At 43.6% G+C, this 25,108-nt stretch overlaps 1 pseudogene; it reads right to left on the reverse strand.

The window, feature by feature from the left end:
* Positions 1–19,707: 19,707 nt before the first annotated feature.
* Positions 19,708–19,826, reverse strand: LOC118605811 (annotated as a pseudogene).
* Positions 19,827–25,108: the final 5,282 nt, after the last annotated feature.

Raw genomic sequence — 25,108 nt, forward strand, 5'->3', positions numbered from 1 at the left:
GTGAGAGCAAAACACAAAGTAAACAAAGCAATAAGCAATTGAGCCTCCAGCAAATCAATGAGGTGACATGTGAATGAATGAATGAATGAATGAATGAATGCACTTCAGATGCAGGGTCTGAGAAGGCCTCCCTGGGAAGTGCCATGAAAGCAGGGATCTGAAGTGTAGAAAGAACCAGCCGTGCAAAGATCTGGAGGAGGGGGTATCTTAGCTTAGGGATTAGGAAGTGCAAACCCTGTAAGACAGGACAACTTGGAGCAAGAAGGGACAAGGAAAGGAGTGCGTGAGGACCTGAGGCCAAGAGAGGGAGTCTGTTGTGAATCTCAGACTTCCCCTTTCTGTCCACAGCGGTTTATCAGCTTCCCTCTAGAGAACTTTAGTGATCATGTTTTATCCTTGGGAATCATGTGGTTTGGGTGGTGTTGACCTTACTCCAGTTCTAAATGGGCACATTGTCCCCAGAATATTCCATCTTCTAGGCCCCAAATGGGGTCATGGGCATCATCCTTCAACTCCTGCAAAAGAGGCCCTCTTTCTGAGAAAGGAGACACCAAGAACCATGTGAACCTGGAGCTACCCAAGTCCATCTTTGCGCCATGTGGAGGGAGCCTGGCCAAGAAAAAAATCAACGGAGAAAAGAAGACCCAAGAGCTGGAGACAGTGACAGCATCATGAGGACACTGAGCCCCTGATAACAACCATGCCTGAAGCTTGCACGACGTCTAGACCTTGCAGCTTATGTGAACCAATATATTCCTTCTCTTGCTAAAGTCAATTTTAATTGAGTTTATGTAACTTGCAGCTGAAGCAGTCTCTACAAATTCAAGGTTGGACAGCTAAAGTAGTTATTTCTCATAATAAACTATGGGATCCTTATGGTAAAAAACTGGGTCTTACTCAGTTTATCCCTCAGTGCACTGTCACTTAAGTTTAGGGATTAAAGAGGTGCTTTTGAATTTAATAAAACTGAAATAAATGGTAAACAAAACAAAACAAAACAAAAAATATAGTAAAAAAACAGAATGGCTACAGAGAAAGAAACAAAGGGATCAGCTAGGCCATAACGAGTGATTTTTGTGCCTTAAGGATATATTTTTCAGGAAAATACTACCAACTAGATAGATTTGGGAGTCCTGACTTCAACTCCTGAGACTTACTCTCCCCATGTCCTTGGGTCAATCATGTAAGTTCAAAAGAAGTCAGTTTGATCAGCTATAAAAGCAGGATATAATATCTACCTAAAATGAATGTTGGAAGCTGCATGGATACACATGTGAAGGTACTCGGTATTCTTCATGCCAATATTCACCCATATTTTCTGAGTGTCTACTCTATGCCAGATATTGTATGAGGGTCTAGGATTTTAGTGATGAAATTAAACAGTTTCTGCCTTTGTGAAATTACAGTATAATTCGAGACAAATATATTATATAAATAATTATACAAGTGAGTCTTTAATTACAATTGTGACCAGTGCCATGAAAGAGACATATAGGGTGCAGGAACCTGATTCGGTGGTGGGGGCTGGTCAGGGAGGACCTGCCTCAAATGGCGACATTTTAACTCAGTCCTAAAGACAAAGGAAAATTCTCAGGCCTGTGTGACTGGTCTTGTGTGGAAGAGAGAGGCTGCTCTGCAACAGCAGAGTGAGGCGGGACAAGTGTGGCTCCAGATGAGGCCGGGTAGAGTGGTGGGGACTTTGTCCAGTGGGTACAGGAGGACTGGTTGACTTTCTCCTGAGAATAATGGGAAGTACTGAAGAGTTTAAGCAGAAGGATGATACAATGGGATGTGCATATCACAAAAACCACTGGTAGATAGCCATCTGGGTGAAGAGGAAGCGAGGATTCAGGGAGATGAGTTCGAAGGCCCCTGGATGACTTTGGTGGCTGGGACAGGTTGGAGGACATGGTGGTGGATATGGAGAAGGGTGCGTAGATTCAAGACGTGCTCTGCAAGTAAACTCTATAGAATTTAATCAATATTAGGAAGCAGCAGGGGCAAGACAGAGCCGTATCAAAGATGTTTCCTAGATATTTGGAATAACTCACTGGGGGGTTGATGGTCTTTTGAGGAGGTGGAACATGCTGAGGGAGGAGCCAGTCTGGGGAATAGGACCATTGTATTGCAGTCCCGCAGCCTGTGTGGCTTCCAAATGGAGAAGGTGAAGTAACATTTGGGTAAAAGGGTTTATAGCTCAGGGAAGAAAGCTCTGGGCAGGTGACACACACTTTGGAATTGCTGGTGATAGGTGTGACGTTTGAGGCTGACAGAGAGGATATATACTGGGTGCTGTAGCCTTCCCCGCAGCCCTGCACCGCATTGCTGCCCTAAAGAGCATCCGCGTCTCCCCCAAGTGCGAAGGGAAGGAAAATCAGGCCAGAAGAGTAAAAAGGTCACGGGGTCCATGTACTCATGTCTTTTTACTCCCCTGTGTTTGTCACTCTGTGTTGGGTCTTTGCTGAATCTCTTGGCTTCAGAGGTAACACAGCAATGCTCCCGCGTCAACCTGAGGGAGCGGGGTTTCTCACTGAGCAGGTGCAGGCCGCTCTCCTCAGGAGCTTCGCTGTCCGAGTTTCGAGGTTCGTCACTGAGAATTGAAATGCTTCCTCCATCCAGGCAATATGATTATGAACTGTTTTAAGCTTGAACCGAAACATTGCAAAATCCCACGTTGTACCACTTTTTAAGTTTTTACAGCGTGACACATGTTATTTTTCCAAAGTACGAAGCACAGGGACGTTTCTCATGTTTCCGCTGTCTCTTTTAGCAGCATGTGAGGGCAGATCTTTTCAATATTAATAAGAGATAAAAAAATAAACCAGAAAACAAACCCTGCCCCTATTTAAAAAAAAAAAATTCTAAATTACGTAAAGAGTTGGGTTCAAATAGTGTAGGGTAAGTTAAACTACATTGCATAACAGAAAATGATATGAGTATATTTCTAAAAGCATGGTTCAAGTGAACACTCGAAGTGAAGTGTGTGGACAAAATTGAATAAACAGTGCACAGAAATCACAGGGCAGACCAGAGGCTCCCTGCAGAGTCCTCCCCTCCTTCCTCCAGTGAGGATATTCACTTCTGAATCTTAATTTTCTTATCGATAAAACAATTGGCCTAATACATAGTCACAGGGTTAGATGAGAAAACTAAAGGAGAAAAACATGCACAGTGACTTGGCACATAGTCCCGTACGCTGCAGGAGTTTAATTATCGCAACCTTCCTTCATCTGAAAGAGATTCCACTTGGCTTTCCCAGGAGGGAAAGCTGAGTTTCTGTCTATGCAAATTCAGCTTGTTAATGTTGTTAAATCGCAGGAGGAAATTCTTCTCCCAAACCAGAAGCCCTCGAGTTCCTCCAGGTTTATATTAAAGGGATTACAATCCATTTCCTTCCTAATACGCTAATGCGCTCTGGGAAGCCCTCAGGCCAGGGATTAAAGCATTTACGCCTTTAATTAGGAGCAAACCTTCCCTTAGAGCCCGAAACACAAACAGCAAGTCAACACTACAAAGGCCTCTTTCCAGACCAGGGGATATTGATCCCTCTCCGGGAGCCAGGAGCCTCCCAGGGTTTAGCAAACGCTGCCTTTCCCAAACTGGGTGACTTAGCCGGGAGGGCCCTCAGCAGAAATAGAAACCCCTTCCCGTGAAGAGCAAACAAACAAACAGCAACAGAGCAGTTAATCAGAATTAGCCCTTTCGGGCACAGCAGGGCGGGCGGGAGGGAGCAGGACGCGGGGTTGCCCCACAGCCTTGCTCTTCAACCAGGTCATTAGTGTGCAAGTGGACTGCTCTGAAAATTAAACGTGTTTTGCTCCAGGAGATGTCTGTCCCCACGTGGATGCCCTCATTAGTCCTAAACACAGGGTCTGCCAGCCTTTTCCATTTTAGATTTACAGAAACTAGGTGGGTCACCTAGTGCAGGGCTCCTTCAAGAGAGGCTCAGTGACTATGTGCTTCAGAGTCCTCTGGGATACGTATTAAAAGCCAGATTTCTGCTGCCACTTTCTATGTCAGACTCTCTGAGAGAAGAAGCCGACCCCAGAACGTACCTTTTAACAAGCTTCACTGATGATCGTTATGATTTTTACACAGGCATAGAAGGACACTGTAGCTGGGCCACATCTGCTCTTTATAGAGGATGGAGCTGTGTCGCAGGGTCTTCCAGGGACTTGTCGGGACAAGGGCAGACAGCCAAGCAGGGCCCAGCCCGGGATGCACACGAGGTGGCAGATGTGCACAGTACCTGAGAAATGATATCAAGAGAGCTCATGAAGTGGTGAAACTGAAGTTAAGAACTTGGGGGCGTCTGCTTCACTGGTTCGGTTTCTGAGTACGGGCTGCCTCAGGTGAGCAAGGTGTGGTGCTAGATGCCGTGTGTGTAAAGTAGGAATGGGGTGCTGTTGGGGTGATGATAAAAGACCAAAAACACAAGGCTCCTGCCATCTAGCCCTTTACACACGGGTGAGGAGAAGGAGGAAGGAAGTGCCCAAATTGAGAAATGAGCAGGCACAGGTAGGGCGGTGCAGAGCCAAGGGCCATTTAGGTACAGCGAAGGGGCTGGAGAAATGGCAAGATGTGGTGATGAAGTCACTCTTAAATAAAGAGCCTCCTTTTGTCCAAATCCAGCCTGTCACTGAATGTTCAGCCGACCCCTGACCTTTGGCGCGAACCACTTCCTGCCCACTCCTCTTTGCCCGTATCCCTTTTTTCTGAATGTCTAGCACACCCCACCAGATATTTGTTACTAAATTGCTGCCATTTCCACGTCTTAATTTAGTTATGCATTTTTTACTTCGCCAAAAGATTTCAACTGCCTTTTGCCTCTCAATTTCCTCTGAGCCTGCCAGACGAGACCAGTAACTGTGAGACTCTCAACACTGCTTTTTGGTTGTTTGGGGGATTTTTAAGGTCAGGCTGGAGGGGCAAGCTGGGGCTGGACACTGAAGGCCCTCGGTGCTAGACTAAGGACTGGGGACTTTCAGAGGGAGGTTGACTGCAGAGAGGAAAGAGTTTGAGAGCCAGATGATTTTTCATTTGAAGTCAGCTCTGTCACTTACAAACCAGGTGTTCTTGGGTATGTGCCTTATAGTTTCTTCTCAATTTCCATGGTAAGCGGTAAAAGGGGAATGGAAACGCCTGCCTTGCAGGGGAATGGAGTAAAATGCTGAGAACGTCCTACCCAGCATGAGACTCAAGAAACAAGAGTGAGTATGGACCATGTCGCTCAATAAAACATGAAGAAAAGGCCTTTTTAAAGACCAGTGGGGGAAAAGTGTGCAGCACAGGCAGGAAAGAGGAGAGTACAGGAGCAGCGACAGCAGCTGGAGGGGCCTGCGATCTGCCAGGCACTTGAGGAGGGACGGGATATTTGGTGATACCGGTAACGACACCTCACATCCTCTGTGCTCAGTACCGTCTTCACGGCTTCGCCGTAACCCTATGATATAGATCCTTTTTATTCTCCCCATTTGTAAATGAGGAAAATGGGGCACAGAGAGCAAGTGACTTGCTCAGGGTCCCACATAGCTAATAAGTGACAGAGGCAGGATTCCAGCCCCTACCACCTGGGGCCGGAATCTATGTGCTCAGTCACTGGGCCATGTGGCCTTTGTGCACCTGGAGAGAAAGAAGATAGGGGTCTACAGATGGCAATCGACATGCTGGACTGGAATTTGGGGGATGGCCTTCATTTCAAACAATGTCCTGAAACTCCCTGAGAATGTGGAAGGAGGTCCCTGATGCGGAGGCTGGCACCTGCTGTTCGGCCGCGGGGCTCTCCTGTTGAACATAAGCAACTTCACATAAACCCACATCGCACAAGACCGCTGCGACCACAGTGGATTAGATAAAAACAAGACTCCTCTGTAATTGTGTTGAACACACAAAGCAAGAACATTATGCAAGACACGAAAAGTACCGGCCATTGGGCGGTCCTGGCTACTGAGCTGCTGCTGCTGCTGCTTTAGCCTCAGCTTATTCCTTCTGCCTGATGAACAAGAATTGTAGGTACCTGCTTTCCAGTGACAGTGTCCAATCCGAAGCAAGGCCCTGCTTCCTTGAGTCCTCCCCCAAGTCACCTAACACAAGCCCAAGTCCTATAATAAACACCTTCTGACAGCACATTCTCACAGATCCCTGTTGTGCGTCTTCTCCCTCTTTGCGACTAGACATAAACTCAACTTGTCAAATTCTAGGAGGGCTCTTGATGGTCTTTGGATGGATGCCACTGACATCTCATTGGAAATCCCAGTGTTTCAGTATTCCAGCTCTTCCCCAGACTGCTTCTCCCACTCAGAAGCCCAACCTTCATCAGAGTGTGCCATGGCAGAGGCCTCAGAAAAGTCACCAGAATCATCTTTGGTTGCTTTGTTTTTGCGTTTTTGTGATCTCAGCAGAAAGTGGAAAGAATTCTCGGTAACAGTGTGGGTGAGGATTACATCAACACCAAAGAATTGTTAAGAAAAATAGATTACAACAATTTCTCAACAATGGTTGAGGGCACTTGACAAGGGAACTTGACAAGGGCCATGTCTAGCATGGCGATTGGCAGAGAGCTCAGACTGCAATTCTTCATTTGTTGTATTTCATTGTTCAGAAAAGCTTCCGTTCTTTCAGCAATGCTCGAAAACATTAAAAAAAAAAATTCATCTAGATTATCGGCTTCTCTTTCGCTCAAAGAGCTGGAATTGGAATGAGAAATTGTAATCCTCAGGGACTCTTTCTTATAATGAATCTAAGATGCATTCTTTGAGGGCTCAGTGACTATTGATTATGATTGTGTTTTTGATGATTAAGATAGTAATGGTGAAGAGTCTATGCCTAAAATAGTTAGAAGAAAAATATCGTCCCTGAAAGATCGTACGTATTCTGCCTCACAGTTACCTCAACATATTAGCGGTACTTATTTTGTCTCCTTGTACTTCTGTCAACTTTCCTAAATTCTTTCAAATGCTTTTTGGGCCATGAGTCTGGGGTCAGTAGTGGGTCGGGCCATTTAGATGTTGAAAGGGCAAGGTGATCAGTAAGTCACACCCCCATTTCCTCCCTGCCTGACCTGGCACTGGCAGTGTAATCTGTGAGAGGATCTCCCTTCATGCCATCACATCGGAATAAAGTGACGAGAGGAGCACCTTCCCTAGGAATCGTGTTGACAGATTGGTCAGTCACTTTGAGGTCAGTTCTCCTCATACCTCATAAGGCAAACCTGACAGTGGGAGGTTGGGAAAAAGATTGACTTTTTTAGCCACAAACACTCTCAAGATAAGTTGGTGGATCTTAAAGTGTGGTCCTTGGGGCTCTGGAAGTGATTGCTAAGAATACAGAGTCTCAAGACCTCACTTCATATCTTCCTAATCGGGATTCAGTGGGGGAGGCTGGAGCCAAGCATGGGATCCACATGTAAAACCGGCCCGCAAAGGGATTCTTTTGTATCCTGAAGTTTGGGGACAACCGAGGAAGACCTCGGTGATATTTCGCCCACAGGCAAATCTTTCAGGATCCCATGATGACTGATTATATCTTTGCATGAAGCATTTTTGCCATCACTCAAGTGACCCTACATCCGTTCCATTATCCTGGTTTAGAGAATAATTAGAAATAAATAAAGCTTGATTTAAGTGGGCCCCTCTGTGTATACTCCAGCATAAGATAAAAAGAAAACCAATACTAGGGAAAAAAAATAAGAAAACTTAAATACATATTGTCTAGATACATGCCATTTTCTGACTCAGTTAGCAAACATTTATCAGACAGAGAATTTGTGAAAAAAAGCTTTAAAACTTGGAAAAAGATTTCTTCCCTATATATGTTAATTTGTAACATGTAGTATAACAGAATTTTGTTTTTCCTATTCTTTTTACCAAACTTTCAGTGGAACTGTTTTATTGGTTAAAACCAACGAACCACCTATGCGTAACAACACCCGGAAGCTTTCACTCCCTTCCTTCCCTTCCGTCCCTCCCTCTCTCTTTTCCTTCCTTTCTCCCTACAAATATTTACTGAGCACCTGCTCTGTGCCAGATATTGGAAATATATTAATGAACAAAGAATATGCCTTTACCCTTTGTGATTTCACTCTCTGGATTTTATATATGTAACTAATCACATAAATATATCTATACAAATGATTAGAAATGATGCATGAACATACCAGATCCATAGCAGTCCCTACCAGTGACTGTGGCTCAGGGAAACAGCATAGCTCTGCAGGGAGCACAGACTTAGGTTCAATTCAGCTCTCTTCACCATTTGTTGGTGTGATTCCTGAGGCAGGTTCTTCAGCTCTGCATCCTCTTACAGAAAACGCAGATAAGAATGCCTACTATGTAGAGTAGTTAAATGGATTAAAGATAATATTTATAAGAATATGAGTAGTATTACTAGAAATAAAATATAATAGTATATATCATAATTATTTATATATGTCACAATTATTTATACACACACACACACACACATTACCTGGTGCACAGCAAGAGCTCAACAAATGATACCCACTGTCTCCATCTCCAAAGAAATCCAATATTATATTTTAAAAAAATCACATTTACAATTCATTATAATTCTTGGTAACTCTATCAGGTCAAAAAATTAGTTCCGCTCCCCCAAAACTTGTTTTTCCGCATCTTTCTGAAGAGGGTCACATATCATCCCAAGACAGAAAATCAAGAGCAGCCTAAGTTAATCACCAAGTCCTGAAATGTGTCTGTTTTTCTCCCTGCCCTTTCTCCAGCCACCATCACTTTTAGTGATATGGGCCCCTGAAATGGGTTTTTAATTAGCTTTTCTGCCGCTGCTCAAATCTGCACCTGCAAACGGGATCATCTTTCTAAAGGCCAACTACAATATATTCATTCTTGGGTGGAAACCCCCTCTGTTCCCTACTGCCCTTAGGATAAAACCAAGCCACTTCGCCTAATCCACAGGACCTTTCTAGCTCCAGCTTCAGCCCGCCTCTTAGTCTCTCCTTGCTTCTCCTGCCCCAACATCACGCTGAAGCCAGTTCCTCAGACATGCCAAGCAATTGCCGGACTCTAGGCCTTTGTACAGTCCTCTCTCTCTTTACACAGCTAGTAACTTTCCCCTCAATGTGTCACTTCCTCTAGGAAGCCCTCCTTGACTCCTACTAGAGCATGTAATGTGCCTCCATGGTGCTCCCAATGCACCTTAACTTCCTCTTCCTGGTGCTTATCACACGTCCTGGCAGCTGGCTGTTTATTAGCACACAGCCTCTGGAGTTCCAACTCTGGCGCTGATACTTAGCGGTAAAGCCCTAAATAAATTCACCAAACTGCATTGGGCCTCAGTTTCCTCAGCTGTCATGGATAATAATAGTACCGACCTCACAGGTGTGTAGTGAGGATCAAATGAGATCATGCATGTAAAGTGTTCAGTAGAGCGACTTGGCTTACTAAGAATAAATGTTGGCCATTATGATAGTTGTCATAATCACTAAGAGTAGGGGCCATTCTGGTTGCCTGCCCAACGTCCATTCCATCCTTCAGCATTGCATCACCATTACACACTTTGGGTAGAATAATCCTGACCACCAGCTGCACAGATGAGATCTGATTCATCCAAGCACGGTTCTCGAACTTCAGTGTGCATCGTAATCTCCTAGGCTCGTTAAGCATAGATTGCTGGACCTCACCCCTAGAGTTTAGGTTCAGTTTCTCATCTCAAGGATTTGTATTTTTTGGCAAACTCCCAGGGGATGTTGTTGACCACACTTTGGCCTGGTCTAAGCCAAACAGAGGGTCTTATTTCCTTTGTCTTATGATTGAGTCAGGGATGAACACGGGATTTATGATGGTCTAATGATTGCAGGAGAGCAGCTCTCCCCTTTCCCGAATGTAAAGCGATGTAGCTTCTGATGTTGTTTGTAGCCACGTTGCAACCATGCAAGATGGTTGCTTTTTTGAGTAAAGTAGAAGTCAACCCTAGGGTGGAAGTGATACACAGAAGACAGAAGGCCCAGGAGAATCACAGAGAAACGAAGTACAGTCTTAGTTGAATAATGTTCGAGGCCTCAGATCTCCGCACTTTTTAGTTCCTGGAATTAAGTTCTTTTTATTGCTTAAGTCAATTTATGTTGAGCCATCTGTTACTTGCAACCAAAATCTTCTGAACTGAGACATTGTCTTTGAGAGTGAGAACTACATTTGTCCCCCCAATATTCCATGCTGAGCCTGAGCCTGGCACAAAGCGGGTGCTCAACAAATATGTGTCAGTCCGTGCGAGGATGTCCACTCTCTTCTCACACAGGACCTGGCAGTAACCTTAGTCAGGCTTGGGGGCAGTCCTGGAGCTGGCCTGGGTCCGCTTCTACCTGTTCTCTCCTCTGCTATCCCCCATCTGAGTGTCTCGCTCCACCTCCCCTGGGCTGAACCCGTGCCTGGCTTGTTTCAGGCCTTGCTTGCCATCGCCTTAGGCTTCTGCCTTGCAAATGTTCTGATTCTGCTTTTAGTAGTAAGTCTTGATCATCTGATTTTCATAGAAAATTTTCCTTGCTTACCCTGAACTTTGCAGAATGAGGCCGCCTGCTTTAACTATTAACGGACGGTTGCAGAATATGCCCAGTAATACTCTGTCCCTCACCTAACCTGGGCACTCACTGTCTCGGAGCTTTCCACTACATTGGTTTCTTCTGCTGCAATCAGTTTTCTGGGCATGGTGGTGATGGCCCGAGCAGTTAAAACTCCCTTCAGTGAGAATTTCTTTGTATTAGTTTCTGAGGGCTGCCAGGAGAAATTATCACAAATTTGTTGGCTTAAAATGACAGAAATTTATTCACTCACAGGTCTGGAAGCCAGAAGTCCGAAATCAAGGTGTCAGCAGGGCTGAGCTCCCTCTGAGGGCTCTAGGGGAGGACCCTTCCTTGCCTCTTTCAGCTTCTGTTGTCCCCTGGGGTTCCTTGACTTGTGGCAGCATAAGTCAAGCCTTCACGTGGCCATCTTTTCTGTGTGTCTCTATATGTCTCTTATAAGGACACTCTCCTCGGATTTAGGGCCCAACCTAATTCAGTATGATCTCATCTTCCTTACCTTAATCACATCTGGAAGGACACAACTTCTGAATAGGGTTACATTCTTAGGCCCCTATTTTGGAGACCCTATTTAAACACATCCCTTTAGAACAGGGGCTTTGCTTTAAAAAAAAAAAACAAAAAACAAAAAACAAAAAAAAAACACTGCTCTGGTAACACCACTAAACACTGCCTGGCAGTCCCTGCAAGACTCTGAACCTGGCTGCTGAGTGATAGTGAGCGGCAAATGCACGCTGCAGCTGCACCTCGAACTGCCTGTCCCTTCCTTCATACCTGCACCTTCCAGCTTCTTTCTACACATCAGCAAATGTGATGCCATATCCTCTTTGTCCCTACACTCAAATCACAGAGCGGCAGAACAGGCAGGGTCTTTGGAGATGCTGCGAAGCCCCTACCCCAGCTCCTTGCACATGTCTTTTCATTTTTCGAGACTTCGCATGCCAGAATATCCCAGGCAGGGGAGGCCTTCTCCCAGGTCTAGCATAGTGCTTCTGAAGCATTCCTCACCTGTCCTTGTGGTTGGCCCCTGCTCTTCGAGGCCAGTAGCACTTGGCTCCACCCCCCAAAACCCCAATGTGTCCTGGACATCTATCCACCTCCTGGTTTCTATCAGCCTTGAGTGCAGGCTTTCCTTTCTGTCTATCTCCATCCTCATCAGGCATGATTCCAGGTTGCTGTAAGGTCCATTCCACAGCCCAGCCATAGGGTTCCATCACCTCCTCCATGCTAATAAAGTTCTCCCCTCCACTTTAGCTTCAAGGTCATCTCTCATCCCTCTAAACCTTAAACACCAACACTGCACAGCCCCCAGCACAAACGCAGTTCCTGCAGGATTTGTCACTCTTCTGAAAACACCGCACTTCCATCACTTCCACTATAGTCCCTCGCCCATTTCATCTTCAGTCTCCTGTTTCAATCTCTTCCTTCCCAGCCTCATCCCCCATAGCCCATCACTTCAGCCACTCTCTCGTCCCCAAGGTCCCTTACCAGTCTTCATGTGTTGCAACAGATCAACGGAATCCCAGATTCAGATCATCCAACTGTCGCCTTCTCGACACCCCCACCCAGAGCTTCCAAACATGTTAGGACATCTGAAACTCAGCGCATCCAAACGGAGAGTGCCCCTCCCTCGGCAAGCCCAGCCACGCCTAGTACCACTCTGGTAGTAACCGTGGTAGCGAGGACAACGATATTTATAGCTACACATTTCTTAGATGCTACAACAGGCATTGTAACCCTATCAATGGCACTTCTTCCCTTGCAATAATCCCTCTCTTATAGACGAAGCAATTGAAGCTCAGAGAATTTGTGTAATTTATTCAGACTCATGCGAGTGACTCAAAAGTAGACCATCTGATCTCCGCAAAAGGCCTCATTGGTCCCATAAGCCTGGGAGTTGGTTCGATGCCTCCTCTTCCCTCACCCGCATCAGTAAGTCGTATTGCTTCTACCTCATTCCTTCCTGCACCACCCCTCTGCCCCCGCTCCAATCTTTCCATCTCTCTCCATCCTCATAATGCTTCTTGGTTCTCATCATTAGCTCTTCTCCCCTGGATTGCTGAAAAAATGTCTAGTCTTGCTCTTCTAGTCCACCTTCACTCTGCTGTCTCAGGGCACTTCCTGAAGCCTAAATTTGTATCTTCTAACAAGCTTCTTGGTAAAGGAAGTCATGACAGGGCCATAACTCTTCCCGAAGCTAAAGAAAATATGACACTCCGAGGCACATTGTCCATGTATAATCCCGCATACACATTTATTTATTACTAAGCAATGAATTGACAAATAGGTATGAAGACACTACTTAGGGTCTCACTGAATCTGAGAATAAAACAGAGACCAAGACAGAGCTTCTAAAAATGAGTGTTTTAGAAATTCTGGTGCCTGGGCCTCACTCACCCCCAGAGAATTTGACTTGGTGAAATTGGAGAAGGGCGAGGGGGTCTGCATTTTGAACAGGCACCCAGATGATTCTGTTGCAGGTACTTCATGAACTGTACTGAGTGAAACAGTGACGTTGAAGAGTCATCTTCAAGAGGTAATTGTAATGCAGGGAAATAAGGTCAACAAAGGGTCCTGTGGAAGCCCAAAGGAGGGGCTCAGAATTTAGAATAACTGTGTGGCAGGGATGGTGAGGGCATCGAAAAGTTAAGTATTAAATTTTACTTTCTTTATCTCCCTCATTATAACCTGAAATTGCCTTGCTTGTGTATTTATTTGTTTGTCATTTGCTGCTGGTAGGCTTGCCACGAAGGTGCCCCAAGGCCTGGCTCAAGGGTAAGAGAATAATGGTCCTCTTTCACCTCTTGCACTGGCTGCCAGGAGTGCAGTCAGCTCACCACCTCTCATCCACAGGCCGTGGACCATCTTTAACTGATTTCAATTTTTCATATTCTTCTTTTTTTGTATTATTATTATTTTTTTAATCTTGTCGTCCTGTCTATATTTTTTCAAGTGCCCTGAATCCCTTTCTGGAAGATGGCCAGGGTACAAACAGGTACATCAGTAATTATCGGCATTTTCTTTCAGAGACCAATTAACTCTTTTATTCAGCTCATTCTTCTGTTAGTATTATTCAGCTCATTCTTCTGTTAGTATCTGTTACGCACTGATCACTCTCCTGGGGGCAGGGCGGCAGACACTAAACAACTAAGTAAAGAAAGAAAGAAAATTGTTAGTGGTTATAATTAGTGCAAGGGAGGAAATAAGTGGGGAAAGAGGTGGATGGCAGCACTCGTATAGGAAGGTTCAGGAAGGCCCCTCTGAGGAGGTGACACTTAAGTAGGGACCCGGTGGACAAGGAGATGTGGGGGAGGTCGTCCAGGCTGAGCAGCACAGAGAAACAAGCTGGGCAGGTTTTAGGAGGACTGAGGCCAGTGTGTGAGGGGGAGGGCAGGGGAGCAAGAGAGAAAAGGCAGCAGCCAGGCCAGGTGGGGAGACCTTGGAGGCCAGGAGCGCAGACTTTGGCCTCAGTGTGATGGGAAAGCCCCATCTGAAGACGGAAGTGGCAGCTTCTGTTTTTAAAAGATCATTTACATAGCTTGGAATACAACTCCGCAATAAAAAGGAACAAACTACTGATACAACTTGGATGGATTCAAAGAGCGTTATGCTAAGTGAAAAAGAAAAGCTGATTTCAAAAGGCCACATGATGCATGATTCCATTTATACAATATTCTTAAAATGAGAAAATTATAGAGATGGAGGATAGGTTAGTGGTTGCTAGGGATTAGAGACAGGCGTGAGGGGGAAAAGATTGGGTACAACCATAAAGCGTAGCATAAAGAAGTCCTCTGTCATGCTGGAACAGTTCTGTGTCTTGATTGTGGCGATGGCTACGTGAATCTACATCCGTGATAGTTACACAGACTGACCCCTCCTACCCTCCCTCCCACTCACACATACACACTGCACACACAAAGAAGTGCAAGTAAAACTGGTGAAATCTGAATAAGCTCCGTAATTACACACCCATGTCAATTTCCTGGTTCTGATCATGCAATATAGATATATAAGATGTTAACATCAGGGGCAACTGGAGGTACAGCAGGCGTCTCTGTGTTAGTTTTGTAACTTCCTGTGAATCTATAATCATTTCAAATAGAAACATTTTTTTAAGATTTCACGGTCTTTAAATGGGGAGGAAGAGTGGAGGCGAGGAGCCCAGCTATCTACACAAGAGCTGCCAGAAGGTGGACAGAGTGGTTGCAGTGGAGGCGGTGAGGTCTGGAGGGATGTGAGAACTCTGGGGGCTGCTGAGGGAATTGATGGAGAGGTAGAAGGAAAGGGAGGAAGAGTCAAAAAGAATGCTGGGTCTTAGGACTTAGCTACTGGATGGATGGTGGTACCGCCAGTTACTGAAATGGTGGAGAATGGGGAGGACTAACGCGTCTTTTTTTTCTTGTTGTTCATTGTAAAAAGTTTACATTTTAAAAATCCTTAAAATACACACATGCGGTTTAATGAATTATTCTAACACATTGTAGGTATATAACCTCCACCCAGATAGGAAATAGCATCCTGCAAATCACTCGCCCCTCCGGGTTCTTCCTCATCACAAATGTCCCTCCCCACAGAGATAACTGACACCCTGATTTTTGGAGTACTGCCTCCTTGATTTTCTTCCAAGTTTACCCGACCCTCCTCCCCATCCCTGCCCACAAGCATTGGTGATATTCAGTCTGAGATGCCATGAGACGTCCAAGTGAAAGTTTGAATTCAAAAAACTCTAAAGTCCCTTCTAACACTTCTCACAGGCTTTTGAATGTGGCCATTCTCCATATCTTCCAAAGCCATTCTCTTCTGGAAGCTGTAAGGAGAGACCTCTATGACAAGATCATATACGCTTTGATATTATAAATATTTGAAGAAGATGGCAAACGCCCCAGGACTTAATGCAAAGATGTCTTTTTTGCCTTGCTATTTCCTTTGTTTCATCTGACTCCTTTCGAAGCCTTAAATATCAAGTTTGTTTCTGTACATATTTCCAGAAAAATAACTTGAACTTAATTCAGTAGATCAGTGTGTGGACAGAACATCTACTTCTGCAGAAGTAGATGTTCTCTTAGTTTTTAGGACTGGGAGATGTGAACGTCTCGGTTGGAGCCCCGTTTGGACCCTGACTGCCCTGAGACAGGAGCCCTGGCTCCAGTACAGATCTCATTGGAGTGACGAGGCCCAATGAAGGGGTCCCTGTAGGTAAGGCATTCACACTGATAGTGAGACTTACAACCAGAGAGATAGGATTGTTGGCCTGGGGCAAGTCACAGAGGCCAGGCCCCCCCCATTGTTAACTCAGAGCATTGATTGGGCCTAAGAGGCAAACAGGGTCTACTTGGCTGTGGAACAGTGTGGGGAGACCCTCCCCCATATCTATAGTAGCTCCTTTAAAACTTCTTTCAAACGGTGCCATAGACAAACCGTACCTTGATGTGAGGCTCTCACCTACACCTGCATGCTATCTTTTTCTTCAAAGTGTTCTGAGTGGCTCACCACACAGCTGTTTAAAGCATCACTTCCCTCCAGCTCATATAGACCTTGTGCCCATGTTTCTATGTGCCCACACATAGATGTTGTTAGACAAACCTAAGATATCACTGTTTAGTGTAGTTTTGTGCATTTTGGGAGACCTGAGTGACCTAGGGACTATTTTCTGGGCCAAGGAATTTGCTCCCTCCCCTTCCCACCACCTTGAGTGTAGACAAAGGACTTGAGAATACTGGTGGTGGGCACAGAGGACTCTTTTGATCTAGTGAGGACCTGGCCAGGGAGTGCAGTGAGTACAGTGGGAATCCTTGGAGACGAATTTGCTTTTGTCCTTCTCTAGCTGCCTGACCTTGAGCACTTCCTCAAACACTTTTCTTCCAGGATTCTTCACTTGTGAAATAGAGGTATTACTAGCACCTACTTCAGAGGTGTTTTTCGAGGGTTAATTTAGATAGAAAATGTAGTACTGGGCCAGGTTCTTTTTTTTTTTTTTTTTTTTTTTTTGTGGTAAAAGTATGTTTCTTTTTAAGTTACTTTCCTGAATTTCATTAGGATCACCTTTTAGGGCTAGAATGTGAGATCTTACGTTTGTGGTTCATGCATGCAAAATAATTAATAGCACTTCTAACAGACAGGGTGGTTCAGGCTGGTTTCAGAGGCTTCTTCACGCCACCCAGTTACCTGTGCTGGCTCTTCAGGGTACCCTGCTGAGATCTTCATGGTAACCTTTGATTACCTCGAGATCTCTTCTTCTCTTCACTGAAAGAAATTTACCTGTGGTAGATCTCACACTCAGACATGCTGGTGTGCAGTTTGGGTGTTTTTTTTGTTGTTGTTGCATTTTAGATATTCAGCTTATTGTTGTTTCAAGGGGAGAGATCTGGGTACGTCTCTCACTCTACCATATTTCTCCAGCCTCTCCAGGTTCACTTTTAACTCCGGCTACTTGATATGTACCAGTGCTCGGTACCAGACATTGTGTAAAACACCACAAGGCTCGCCTCCTTGTGACACCTCCTCGTGACAGCACTAAGGAGGAGCTCCCATTATCAAGCCCAGCCTACAGGTGAGAACACTGAGGCTCCAAGAGTTTACTTGCCCTAAGTTGCAAAACTCATGATGTGCCACACTGAGTGTCAAACTGGGTTAACTTCGCCACTCTACTGTGTGGCCTCCAAACACCCATGTTGAATTCGGTCACTGGGCTGTGCCAGCCAGTGTCAGTAGGCAGCTCTGTGCTGGTCCAGGACACTGAGCCTCCCTGCGTGGTCAGAACTCCACGCGAGCTGCCGCTGAGAAAGCCGAGACTGCTGACGGAAATTTCCAACCCAGCAGGGACAATTATATTTTACAAACCACTTACTGAATTTTATTTGTTTAATCTAAGATAGCTGATAATGCCCAGCTTAATAGATCCTGAAGCTCACAGGAGACATGAAGAGGAAAATGCCCCGCTCTTTCTCCCAGGCGCCTCCTGCCCAAGGTCTCCCTGTCTCCTGCTTTACGGGGAGCACAGCAGACATCTATGAGTATTCTCTCTGAGCCAGAAACTGTTCCAAGAATCCACATGCGCTATCTATTTTAACTCTCACAGTTTTCTGAAATGAGGACCAGCTATTATTATCCAAGCAAGGTGAAGCCATCATCCCAAATCACTCAATTGTATAGAGGCAGGAATGAATCTCGGCTGTACAGGTCTTGGTCGTCATGTTGTACCATGGCAAACTGTACCGCAGCAAAGAAAAGCATGTTTGTTCTGTATAGACCACCTTACATATCATCAACAGCAATCTAAACTATTATTATGTTCTTTTTTTTTTTTTTCACTTCAGCGTTATAATATCCAACTGGTGGGTCAAATTTGGTATGAGAGCACAACTCCTGTGATCCCAAAATTTACGGGACTTACTTACATTCAAAATTAAGATATTCATTGGTATAACATGATTTGAGGGCTATTAACAGTCAATTTTAACATTTCCCATTAATAGGTAACACAATTCATTTGAAATGTTTTTGAAAGTTCAATATTTAAAGTGACAGTGACAGCCTACCCACCACACATTTTTTTTTTCAAGAGAACCTGATGAAAGCCACCCCACCAGACACTTTCTTCAGAAAAATGGATATTTACTTGCAAAGAATCATATCTGCACCTTTAAGGAGTTTTCAGAGGACCTGAGGTCCACCCATCAACCGACCCCAATGACGAGAAGTGGTTCTGTGGGTTTACAAATGTGGAATCCTTTGTGAAGCAAATGTTCTTTCTTTGACTTGCGTTTTGTAACTAACTCCTCTCCCTTCTCTCTGCCTCTCCCTCTATACACACGTATATCACAATATATTCTCTCAGAAACTGTCATTCATCACCATTTTTTATCATCAGAGTAGTATTCCCTTTTTCACATTCTGTGTTCCAAATAAACGTTACCATAACAAAACATTCAATCTCACAAAGCACAAACAAAATTTTAGCTACACCATTTGGCAAAACTGATGCACAGCTAATGTGCAGACCTTTAATGTTCAACCTGAACTTGTCTTTGAACTGATTTGTAGATTTCCTGCAGAATATGTTCAGTATTACTGTTGTTATAGAGCTATCAAATCCATCTGAGGGAGCAGTTGGCATAGGCTATACCCTTGCTACAAAAGAAATTTACTTGTTCACCTAAAAAATACAAATTGTTGACAATATAGTCATCTCTTCTGGTTACTGTTTGCAGGGGACTTTGGATTTGAAAGTGCTTCATTCACATTTTATTTGCAGTATAATATCTGATCAGTGGGTCCAAATTTAAAGTGAAAGCACAACACTTAAGATCCCCAAATATACTGTACTTGCATTTAAAAATAGGTTGCTGATTTCTGGAGGAAAAAAATGGCATAGATGTTAGAGGCTCTGTTCATCCCTCTGGTGACCAAATCAAAGTTGTGACAGAAACAAGGAGTAGCAGCAAGGAAAGTCGCCTGGGATCTAGATGAACAAGCCAAGCCATACTACTACGGAGTAATCCAAGAAAGCACCCTGCAATGGCAGAAGGTAGGATGGGGCGAGGACACAGGGTTGCCCAGTCCCGAGTGGTTGAGTGAGTTGGAGGTAGCAGCAGCAGCAGACACCTCTTAAAGGGGCTGTGTCCTCGAGTGGATTTTCACGGTGACGGACCTGCTCGCTCTAAGCACAAGTGCCTTTTAGGCTGCATGCAGGGGGCAACAGGGAATTACAGGGAGACACTGCTGAAGTGAGGGCCTATATGAGAGTCGCTCGATATGAAAGTGCCGGCAGTAACCATTGTTCTCTGTTGAGCCTTCCACCCTACCAGTGCTCCGGACACAGTGCTGCTATAGCTGTGACATCACCGAACTGGATAACAGAGGTCGCTTTGCCCAGAGGATTCTCTGAAACCTCACCTACCCCAACTTGGGCCCCACCCAAGCCACATCCAGGTGTATCCTCAGTGAGTCAAGTGCTCCTTGCTGAGACTCACACTGGTGAAGGCAGCTGGCCTCAGTTTCTGGTATGGCCTTTTGAGACAACTATAAACACAGCATCTCTGGATTACTTGCCGAATCTATTTTTTTTTATTTTTATTTTTAGATGAGGCAAACTTTGGTTGACCTCACAGATTGCAAGGACCTTGTCAGCTTATAATCCCTTCTTTTTAAATTTTTTATGCCTACAGTACCTGGTCTTCCTAGGTGGGCTCCCATCCAAGTACTAACCAGGCCCGACCCTGCTTAGCTTCTGAGATCAAATGGGATCAGGCTTGTTTAGGGTGGCATGGCCATGGACTGCTTGCTGAATCTTAACAGTGGCCCTGGAGGGGTAGAGTCTTGAGCTAAGTTTGGCCTGCAGCTGAACTCCTCTCAGGACTATATCATTGGACACCTACTTCACAAATCCACACTAATAAGACTAGGAGACTTAGGAGCTTTGTTAGTACATAGAAACAGACACAGAATGGCAGCCAAAATGGGAAGACAAGGAAGCAGAAACCATATGTGAGAACAGAGCAGAGATCCAGATATAATGGAGTCAAGTAATCTAACAGATACAGAGTTCAAAACATTGGTTATAAGAAGCTCAATGAACTTTTGGGAAGCGTTGAGAACTCTAACAAAGAGATAAAAATGGAAATGGAAATTATAAAAGGGAACCAGTCAGAAATGGAGAACACATTATCTGAGATGAGAAGTATATTAAATGGAATAAACAAAGGAATCAACAAAGCGAATAAAGAAGAGGATCAAATGCCCTGTCTAGAAAGCAGGACAGCCAATCAGGACACTCAAGCAGAATGGAAAGAAAAAAGATGCCAAGACTATAAAAATAATTTAAGGAGAATATGGGGCACTATTAAGGCTCCAAATATTCATCTGATCGGTATAACAGAAGAAAATCAAGATGTTGAACAGCCGTTTGAAGAAATAATGATGGAAAACTTCCCAAATCTGGTAAAGTAAATGGACATAACCCCCAGGAAGCTCCGAGGATTCCAAAAATCAGGAATCCAAAGAGGTCCACACCAAGATATATCATAATTAAAATGCCAAAGGTTAAATTCAAAGAAAGAATATTAAAAGCAGCAAGAGAAAAAGAAATAATTACTTATAAGGGAACATCCATAAGACTGGCAGCTCATTTCTCAAAAGAAACTATGCAGGACAGAAGGGCTTAGCAAAAAATTATTTGACAGAATAAAGACCCAGGATCTACAATGAAGAATAATTTATCCAGCAAAGTTATTATTTAGAGTTGAAGGACAGACAAAGAGCTTCCTGACAAAAATAAGCTAAAGGAATTTATCACCACTAAGCCAGTATTATAGGAAATGTTGGAGGGACTTCTTGAAGAAGAAAAAACATGTTATCAGAAACAGAAATAAAGAATGGTAACAACTACATTCTTATCAATAAGTATCTTAAATGGAAAATAATTAAGTGCTCCAACCAAAAGATAGAGTGGCTGAAAGGATAAAAAAACAAGACCCCCACATATGAAAAGGCAGAGGATAGGAAAAGATATTGTTTTGAAGGACCTAGAAAGTATTTAAGTCAGACAGAGAAAGATAAACACTATATGATTTCACTTATATGCGGAATTTAAGGAATAAAAAGAACGAACTAATCAAAAACAGACTCACAAATATAGTGGACAATTTGATGATGGACAGAGAGGAGGAGGGGGACGGGAATCAGTTTTACAGATGAGAATACCGAGGACCAGAGACTTTTAGTGCCTTTCCAAGGTCACACTGCTAGGAAGTGGACCATAATTTGGCTTAAAAGTCCACTGTTTGAATATGGTTCCATAGTGTAGCAGTTAGCACGTCTGCTTTACATACAGAAGGTCCTGGGTTCACACCCCAGTGGAAACACGGTCCATGGTCTACAGCCATGCTATACTGAAAAAGCCCAATGTCTGATCTCAGAAGCTAAGCAGGGTCAGGCCTAGTTAGTACCTGGATGGGAGACCACCTAGCAAGACCAGGTGCTGTAGGCATAAATAACAACAACAACAACAACAACAACAACAAAAAGTCCACTGGTTTTCAGCTACCATACTGCTTAGCTCTGGCTTCAATTTGGACTCAGACCCATGTTTACAGAGTAACCCCCCCCCCAAATAAAAAATGTCTACTTTCTTCTTGATAATGGCCACCTTTACTGAAACTCCTCACATCCCTAAAACTTGAAGCTCACAAAGGGGACGTTCAAACAGAACTAGCAGAGAATATTTTAGGTTAATATTAGAGTAAACAAGGAATTTGTCCATTTAATTATAGAACTTAAAAAATATAACAGCATACATTCAGTGACAGATTCCAAATTGAGAGTGTATGGCCTAAATACCATACCCCTAAACATTATTTTTGTCTTTAGAGTCATTCCAAAATGGATAATTAGGTTCAAGATTTTCTATTATTGGCTCACTTTTGCTCTGTTAGGTAACATAAACCTGTCCTGAAAACAAGTGCCATAGTACTAAATAGCCACCTGCCTACACTGAAAGACAAGCAAAGCAAGACCCCGTTTTTCACATCAAGAGATAATTAAACAACTGGATGCTTTCAGTTTGTGTCAAGAGTCACCCTTTCCCTTTGATCTGTACTCAGCTAAGGTGCATCACGAAATCTTAGGGGTCATGAGAGAAGAGGGACAGGGCAGGAGAGAAATTTCAGTCCACCTTGAAGTGTGAAGTGTTTGCTTTTCCTCAGACAGCTAGTCTCACTTCCTCTCCAGTGAAAATCTACCCTCCCTATTCCTTAGTGACATTGCCCTGTGGCATTCTTTGGTTGCCCTTCCCAAAACTTCAAGAAGCTCAAACTGAAGTCAATACTTTCTGACATACCATGAAATGTGTGTGCTCTGAAACAAGCTGTGAGTTTTTTTGGAGGATACTCTAATTTATGTTTTATAATGCAGGAAAGTTTCAATTTTTTGGTATCAGAATCTAAATGCAATCTCTCTATACGACTGAAAATCACTATCGTATTAATTAAAAATCACAGCATTTTGTTTAATCCCACAATTATGACTTCCCCCTTGGTCTCTTACTCCAGATTATTATCACAAATGGAAGACTCCGCAAATACACACAGGCAAAAAGAAGGCTTTTATCTGACTTGGGAGGCTGAGGGGAAAGGCTAATGGGGATAATTTCCAGTGACTTTTTCTAGTCCATTGGTAATGCAGTAAAAGTCGAAATTCTCTCTTTGTGCCTCTTTGTGCCATCCCCAACTGCAAGGCCCTGATGCCTCTTTAATTTCAAAGTGATCAGGGAGAGTGATAAGCGATAAGCCACTAGGGACCCAGAGCCACTGGCTCTCTAGAAGTCAAGGCTTTTATTTCCTGCCTTGCGTAACTGTGAAATAAGATATTTGCCATTATGAATGGAAGGTGACACAGATGCTAGCAATTCTAGATCTACTCACTGTAGATCTAGTTGACTAAAACATAGGGCCATTGCTCTCTGATTTGTAGATACGGCTTTTGGGGAACCCAGTAGTGTGATTGATACGTTCTCCAGCCCTGCCAACAGTGCAGTGCCTTCACTCAAAGGGATGAGACATTTCTTTCTTTAAGAGAAGAAAGGATTGCTTGAATTCTGGCTTCAACATTTCCATGGCTGCATTGTGGGCTTACAGAGCTTCCTCTGAAAGTCAGTTGCCATCAGTAAATGCGGGTGATATTATTCACATGCAGGGTATCTGTGGCCAGAGGTAAAGGAGCGGCAGACAGAGGGATCCAGCTGCTCTGTTTCCACATTGCTCGCTATTGGGGGAAGCAGCAGGGTTCTTCTGAAGGAAACTGGCTTCCCCTTAGGCTTCCCTCTGCCACTCATTTCATCCAAAAGTTGGAGGAAGTCCACCTGAAGGGACAATTTGGTCGTGCCCTTACAGCAAGTTATATTTTAACGACATACTGTTTGCTTTTAATCGAGAAAAAAAATTTTTTCTCCATGCTTTCCATTTATCTTCCAGATTTGGTCACTATCCCTGTTCTCACTCAAATCCTTCATCAATTGGCAGCTTTGAGTAACGAATATTCCTGAATTATAGAGTTAATAAGCTTTGGCTTAGTCCATCTGTTTGTTTTTCACAGTTAGCTATCTGGAGAATTTGGTGGTGCTTAAGTTACCTCGTGCCTACCACTGATCAGACCACAGCTCAACAATGGCTACGAAATAAAAACCCAAATTCATTTTCATTTTAAGACTTCTGGATGTCCAAGTGTTTCTATCGGCATATGCAGAAGTTGGATGACATCCAGCTAAGAGTGTGTCCCTCATTTAAAAAGTGATTCTCAGAGATTCTTACTGTTCTCCTGATTTTTTTTTTTGACAAAAGTTTATGTTCTTCTTGCTTAAGAAAGATTTTAACATTCTTTTAGAAAAATAAAAGAAAGTCTGAAAGAAAATCATCAAGATGTCAACAATCATATTAGATGGGTGGAACTATGTGCTATTTCTTTTTCTTTTAACATGAGTATTTTTTTAAGTTTTCTATAATTTATACATCCTCATTTATAATACTTTACTTTATAGACTTTATTTTTAAAGAAGCAATTCACTGACAATCTGAATCAATGTTAAGTATTTAAAATATATAAGTCACCATTCTGTCCAGTACTTCCTTCCATAGTCTTTCTTGTTTTATATTTCCACGAGGAGGATCCTAATATCAAGTATAGATTCAAAATACTACCACAAGAAGTCCTTTTTAATTGAATATTGAATGTCTATACTAATTGTGAGACACATAAAGTTACATGAGGACCAAAAAAGGACTAGGCCATAGTTTTGAATGATGGCTGAGGAGATAGTATGTAGAGGCACATATTTTAGGGATGCAACTTGGAAACTCCCAAATCTTTATTTCTCTTCCTGTGTTTGCTCCTGGGTTTGAAACTGCCTGGCTTATATTCAGTAGCACATAACATTTGCTCAAAATAATACTTTGAAAGATCTCTGCATTAGTGTCATTCACAGAGAAAATTGGCAGTCACAAATTTGCAGAAAAATGGCAAGAAGGCTAAGAGAATCATTGACTGTTGCCTATTCTAGCAGACATTTTGCCTGTGTCTCCTTTTCCATCACTGCAAGTTGTCAAGGTGTTTGTGGATAAACAGAGTCCCTTCTCTTGGTGATCTATCATCTTGCACTGCTTGGTTTGTGCATGGATCACTGCCGATTGTTGGTGCAATGGCCTAGCAACCTCGACAGCCATTTAAAAAAAATCAAATGCCTATTTAATTTCTGCACAATGCAAGATATTATCTCTATATCTCTGTATGGCTCCCATTAGACCCTGAATAAGTTGACGAGGTCCCACCACCAAACAGAAAGACCTTGGCTGCTTATGACCTTTAAACCCTTCGACATATAAAGCCCTCTTGATCTGGTCCCAACTCGACCTCTCACTTTTCCAGTCTCATCTGCTCTTTCGTCCATCTCCACAAAATGATTCTTTCTCCTGACCAGCTGTTATCTTTTTTTTTTTTTTTTTTTACTTCTGTTTTGTTCATTCTGTCCCAATGCCCATCTTTGTTCTCTAGGGGACACCCAGCTAAATG

The sequence above is a fragment of the Rousettus aegyptiacus genome, unplaced genomic scaffold (assembly GCF_014176215.1).
Source record: "Rousettus aegyptiacus isolate mRouAeg1 unplaced genomic scaffold, mRouAeg1.p scaffold_m13_p_7, whole genome shotgun sequence".
Taxonomy (NCBI): Eukaryota; Metazoa; Chordata; class Mammalia; order Chiroptera; family Pteropodidae; genus Rousettus; species Rousettus aegyptiacus.